Below are 7,090 nucleotides of genomic sequence, written 5' to 3'. Positions count from 1 at the left end.
AAATATCGTAAGTTTGGCAACGCGGTGAACCTTCTCTATATTAAACGTTCTCTGATTCATGCGAGAATGAATAAATAAATAAATAATGAATAAATAAATAAATAGAAATGCTTTGAAGAAAAATATATAAAGTCACACAGAGAATGTAAAAAAGCATACTCTGAGCCACATATGCATTATTTATTGTGTATCATATGAACCATCTTTTTCTGAAGAATGGTAAAAATTTTAATTTTTTTTTACGAAATCGGGAAAAATAAATAAAAAATAATTTTAAATAAATTATTATTTCAAAAATTACATTAATTTCGACTATTATATTATATTCATTTCGACTAGTACAAAATGAAGATGTGCCAAATGAACTTAAATGTGCTCAAAAAAACACGTCTTGGGTCATGCCTTTCATTTCTTCAAAAAAAATTAATGACCTTCATGAAATATGCATATTCGCATTATTCCATAATTGTAGCAATAGAATTTTTATGGCATACATATACGGATACATATATTATTTCTTTGGTACATTTGTCTGTAAGTTTACGAAAGCAAATACGAGCCACATAATGGGTTGTCAAAAAAGTCTTGCGGTATTTTTATTGAATTTTTTTTTTTTTTTTTTATTGAAATTGAAATGAATTTTTGATGACTCATGCCAAGCTCTTGACCGATGCTACGGCTGCTACTATGCCGGTCTCTTTCAACCAATTCAGCGATTTTATCGCAATTTTCGACGACAGACCTTTGAAACCATCTTTGTGCGGTGTAAATAGAAACTGTATCGAGTCCATAAACTGCACAAATTTTATTGGCGGCTTGAGATGCATTTTTGCCTTTATCGTAGTAGTACTGTAAAATATGCCGTATTTTCTCTTTATTTTGCTCCATATTTGCGAAGCTATAACTCACGAACGACTTAAAAGAAACGACAATCAATCAAACATGTGTTAGCGCGTGAAATCAGCTTTCCAAAATAGTATAGCATGATCCGATGCGACGAATAAAACTAGAACTACGCGCTTTCAGCGCCAACTAGCGAAAATACCGCAAGACTTTTTTGACAACCTATTATGTATGTACATATGTACAACCATTCATAAGGGAATAACAAGTGCCGCACGCATCTTTTCGCATCTCCGTTTTCACGGGCAACCAATGGCCGAGGCTCACGTTTTGTCAAAGAGTCAATGTGTCGAAACACTGACGCGACGACAAAGTTCCACAACATTGTGTTGTTGATAGAAAATCGGAGCTGTGACAAAAACACAAACGAACGATCGCCAATTGCCACTGCTTCCCTTGCCGCTGTACCAGCTTCGCCGACAAACCAGCGTAGATATGTATGTTTGTGTGTGGCTTGCATACATATCGTCGCAGATTTTTGCTGGCCGCGTAACAATATTTTTTACATTCCTTGACAAATACAGTCAATCCCGGTTATGTGCCACAATCAAAGATACAGATTTTTGTGGTTTGTTAAAAATAAAAATATAATATGGCACATAAGCGAGTGCGGATACTTAAGCGAGTGGTACTTAAACAATAATTTCTATGTATTTCAAAAAACAAACCGTGAGATGCAGCATGATATAGGCAGTTAAGAGGGATGATTTTCATTTAAGCGGAGTACTACTTAACCGGGATCCACTGTACACATAAATCAGAGGAATATTGAATATTTCCTTTGACACATTTCTTGACTTGAAAATCGACAAATAAACTATGTTGTCAATTTTATTCTAATATATTTAAATACTTATATTTGCGGGCTTGTCACTTTTTCCTTCTCATACGAATATCAGAAATTGTTAAATTTATAATTTTTAGCTTTTGCCATCATCGCGAAAAGAAGCTTGTGGGCAAAGGCTTGTTCGGGACGATGTGAAGGTGGTCGCTTTTATGAATGAAGCGAGTTTGCTTGTTGAAAGTGCGCTTGCGTTCATGAATGAAATTGTTCTTGCTGTAAGATTTGCTACATTTGGCTGCCATATTGACTTGTGACGCCGCTGATGCTATTTCAGACATTTGTTGTTTTTGTACAACAATATTTGTGATTTTTGCCTGTGACACATCTACAAGTGAACGCATATAAGTACATATGTATGTTGTGTATGCATTATTTGTGTGGGAATGTCATACGCACATGTTTACATGTATACGCATATAAGTATGTATGATGCTATTTCAAACGATTGTTGTTTTTGTAAAGCAATGTTTGTAGTTTTTGGGGGTGACATATTTGCATATGTACACATATATATGTATACAAGTATATACGTTTGTTTATGCGTTATTTGTGCCAATGTCATACGCACATATGTATTTATGAATGTATGTACATACATATGAGCAGCGCGCACATGTTATTATTGATAAGTGATAATATGATTTGAATTCGCGAAAGCGAACATAAACACATATGGTCATGATACATGTGAATATACTTAAGTTTTGAATGATAAAATATACGATTTATTTACATTTATCACTATTATAATATATGTATATAATTTTTTTAATATACTATAATATGATAGTTTGTTATATACATATGTATGTACATATGTAATGAAGTATACACGTTAGTATGAATATATAAAATACAAAAAATAATTTAAAAAATAGGCTTTATTTCCACGTTAACTAAGACGATTGCTTTGAAAAAGATGTCTAATTCAAATGTATTCAATTGCGCATGTATTCATTAATATGTATGCACAAAAAGAATTCTTACGAATACACATGTTTGCATATAAAGGTATAAAAATATGTATAAGCAAAAGAGCGAACATACATACATACGTCTGTTAGAGCAATATATAGTTTTGAGCATAATTTTTATTCAACGCTCAGCTCTGTTAAAGCGATAATGTTAAAATTTCTCCCGCCGAGCTGGCAGTGGTGAAACACTTCGATCTCGACCGAGTTAGCGAAAAATATTTTTACGTTCTTTGCGCCGTGAACCTTCCCTATGATAGACGTTCCTTGATATAGCTTTACGTGATGAAGTAGAGCAATTACGCTCACAAATAGTAGTGAATACTAACACTGCAACCGATTTTCTAACACAAACAATATACGATAATATAGCATGTCAAAAATCGTTAGACGTAGTTAAATCCGTACGTGTACGATTACATGAAGCAACTTTTGTTGCTGATTCTCGGGCGATTCTCTTTTGCTGTTGCCCATTACCTTCACACGAGCAACTTGTGTTGCGCAACTCTGCTCGAGTTTTTTTCTCATTCTCTTTCACTTTACTTTAACCCATTGTCGTATCTTTTTCCTTTTAGGTATTTGGGCCACTCTATCACATATATTAATCAGCTCTGTCAATTAAGAAATACATTTTATTTATTAAAACAAAGATATATCACCCTTTTTACTATCGTCTGAATCAATAAGTATGGCTTCCTCCATACATTTCACAATATCTTTAATTAATTCGATTTTTTCCTCATACTCCATTTTCTTAAATATTTATATTATATTATGAATATTTGTATACATATTTGCAAATTACTTACCAAAAGATGAAATTAAATTTTTTAAATATATTCAAAATATTAATTTCAAAAAAATATACGCAAATGCAACTATGTACTACGAAAGAAAGAACACGAATGCCGAAAAACGTCGCAGCGAACTGCTACGAATAAGAACACAAAGCGAGTTGCTGAACACTGGAAACTCGGCGCGATTCCCCTCTCCTCGTCGCCCCCTCGCCACTAAACTAAGAGTTGCCGCAACAAAAGTTGCTTCGTGTGATAAGGCTCTACCTGAATTTACTGGTAGGATGAATTTATATGTTAGTTGGAGAGAGGCGGCGCTTAACCCCTTGACGTATCAATTAGCGCAACAAAATTCGCTTCCAACTGTTCGCACGCAATTTGCACTAAACAATGCTTTCGAACTGTCGCAAAACGAAACGAATTTTATTTATTTTTACTGCGTAACAAAAAATATGGATAATTACACAACTGATCTGCAGTAGTTAATGCACTCAACTGCAACAATGTTTTTTGTTTACATTATTAGCTGAAAATAACGGGAGATTTCATCAAATGTACACACAACACACCACGAGCCACGAGCCACCAAAAAATACAAACATTCTTCTGGAAAAACAACAATAGTCTCAAAAACCATCATACATATTTACAATATGAGTACACATGTAAATATGTGCGTATGACATTCCCACAACCATGCATACACAACATACATGTAAGTAACATGCGTTCACATGTGGATATGTCACCCGCAAAAATTACAAATATTGTTCTTAAAAACAACAATCGTTTGAAAAAGCATCAGAAACCAATTGCCGACGTCAAAATTTATAGTAAATTACACAACAAAATTTTCATTCATGAACGCAAACGTACTTTCAAAAAGCATATTCGATTCATTCATAAAAGCAGACGCCATTAAATACATCTCCCCGAGCATGCCTTGCCTACAAGCGTCTTTTCGCGAAGATTTCAAAAGCTAAAAATCATAAATTGAATATATTTCTGAAATGTATGAGAAGGAAAAAGCGACAACCCCGTAAAAATAAGTATTAAAATATATTAAAACAAAATTGACAACTTGAAATGTTTCAAAGAAAATATTCAATATTCCTCTGACTCATGTGTACAGTCCATCCCGGCTAAGTAGTACTCCGCTTAAATGAAAATCAAATCCCTCCCTCATCACTCTTAACAGCCTATATTATATCTTGCTGCATCTCACGGTTTGTTTTTTGAAATACATAAGTACATAGAAATTAATGTTTTAAGTACGACTCGTTTAAGTATCCGCAGTCGCTTATGTGCCATATTACATTTTTATTTTTAACAAACCAAAAAATTCGGTATCTTTGATTGTGGCACATAACCGGGACTGTATTTGTCAAGGAATGTGAAAAATATTTTGTAATTCTGAAATATTTTTACGCAGCTGCGTCGTTATATATGCAAGCTCACACACAAACATACATATTTACGCTGGTTTGTTTGTACAGCGGCAAGGAAAGCGGTGACAATCGTTTGATTTTTTTCGGTACAGCTCGGATTTTCTACCAACAACACATTGAATTTTTGACAAAACGTGAAGTTCGGCCATTGGTTGTCCGTGACAACGGAGTTTATGTATGAAACAATGGATGTATATATTTACACAGAAAGTTGTGTGTAGACAAATTTACAAACATTATGCGAATGATTCTTTCAAATTTGTTTACATGAACACAAAATTACATACATATGTATGTGAATATGTGAACTTTATGCGTACGGTTTTTTAAAATCTGTTTACATGTACACATATTTATATGCATATGACATGGTCTTTTAAGATGTTATCAAAACTTTTAATGCCCAAAGCAAATAAATACATACATATATAAATATATAACTTAATAAACCTATATTAATTATAATTATATTAATTAAATATTTAAGTAATAATACAAACTTTACACTTTATTATACATTTCAACAGATTGAATGGAATTTATCATTAAAGGTCAAATTGCACATACATACATACATACATACATACTAATGATCTTTTTTATCAAATATATGGAGAATATATGTATGTAAATGTATATAAATGATATCCATAGCCGTTTGCGCATTGTAAATATGCGAATCTGTAAGCGTACATTGAAATTAGCATCATTTTTCTCATTCAACACTGAAAATGCTCAATTGTCCTATTTTCGACGCTCCTGTTAAATATTGGTGAAATCCACTTATAGAAAAGAGTACCCCTGATTTTGTGGTGAAATCCACTAATAGGAAAAAGTACCCCTCCAAAAAATGAAATATCGTAAGTTTGGCAACGCGGTGAACCTTCTCTATATTAAACGTTCTCTGATTCATGCGAGAATGAATAAATAAATAAATAATGAATAAATAAATAAATAGAAATGCTTTGAAGAAAAATATATAAAGTCACACAGAGAATGTAAAAAAGCATACTCTGAGCCACATATGCATTATTTATTGTGTATCATATGAACCATTTTTTTCTGAAGAATGGTAAAAATTTTAATTTTTTTTACGAAATCGGGAAAAAATAAATAAAAAATAATTTTAAATAAATTATTATTTCAAAAATTACATTAATTTCGACTATTATATTATATTCATTTCGACTAGTACAAAATGAAGATGTGCCAAATGAACTTAAATGTGCTCAAAAAACACGTCTTGGGTCATGCCTTTCATTTCTTCAAAAAAAATTAATGACCTTCATGAAATATGCATATTCGCATTATTCCATAATTGTAGCAATAGAATTTTTATGGCATACATATACGGATACATATATTATTTCTTTGGTACATTTGTCTGTAAGTTTACGAAAGCAAATACGAGCCACATAATGGGTTGTCAAAAAAGTCTTGCGGTATTTTTATTGAATTTTTTTTTTTATTGAAATTGAAATGAATTTTTGATGACTCATGCCAAGCTCTTGACCGATGCTACGGCTGCTACTATGCCGGTCTCTTTCAACCAATTCAGCGATTTTATCGCAATTTTCGACGACAGACCTTTGAAACCATCTTTGTGCGGTGTAAATAGAAACTGTATCGAGTCCATAAACTGCACAAATTTTATTGGCGGCTTGAGATGCATTTTTGCCTTTATCGTAGTAGTACTGTAAAATATGCCGTATTTTCTCTTTATTTTGCTCCATATTTGCGAAGCTATAACTCACGAACGACTTAAAAGAAACGACAATCAATCAAACATGTGTTAGCGCGTGAAATCAGCTTTCCAAAATAGTATAGCATGATCCGATGCGACGAATAAAACCAGAACTACGAAAATACCGCAAGACTTTTTTGACAACCTATTATGTACATATGTACAACCATTCATAAGGGAATAACAAGTGCCGCACGCATCTTTTCGCATCTCCGTTTTCACGGGCAACCAATGGCCGAGGCTCACGTTTTGTCAAAGAGTCAATGTGTCGAAACACTGACGCGACGACAAAGTTCCACAACATTGTGTTGTTGATAGAAAATCGGAGCTGTGACAAAAACACAAACGAACGATCGCCAATTGCCACTGCTTCCCTTGCCGCTGTA

General features: G+C 33.1%; 1 long non-coding RNA gene across 1 annotated transcript; it reads right to left on the bottom strand.

Moving 5' to 3' along the window:
* Window positions 1–3,332: 3,332 nt before the first annotated feature.
* LOC126767389 (uncharacterized) lies at window positions 3,333–3,772 on the bottom strand. The gene is made up of 2 exons (XR_007669086.1): window positions 3,528–3,772; window positions 3,333–3,471 (listed from the first exon to the last, which is right to left on the bottom strand). It is a non-coding gene; the product is annotated as an uncharacterized LOC126767389 (long non-coding RNA).
* Between the last annotated feature and the right edge of the window lie 3,318 nt (window positions 3,773–7,090).

Source organism: Bactrocera neohumeralis, unplaced genomic scaffold (assembly GCF_024586455.1).
Source record: "Bactrocera neohumeralis isolate Rockhampton unplaced genomic scaffold, APGP_CSIRO_Bneo_wtdbg2-racon-allhic-juicebox.fasta_v2 ctg5904, whole genome shotgun sequence".
NCBI classification, from domain to species: domain Eukaryota; kingdom Metazoa; phylum Arthropoda; class Insecta; order Diptera; family Tephritidae; genus Bactrocera; species Bactrocera neohumeralis.
Note: the sequence above shows the minus strand (reverse complement) of the source record. Positions and strands in the feature narration are given on the sequence as shown.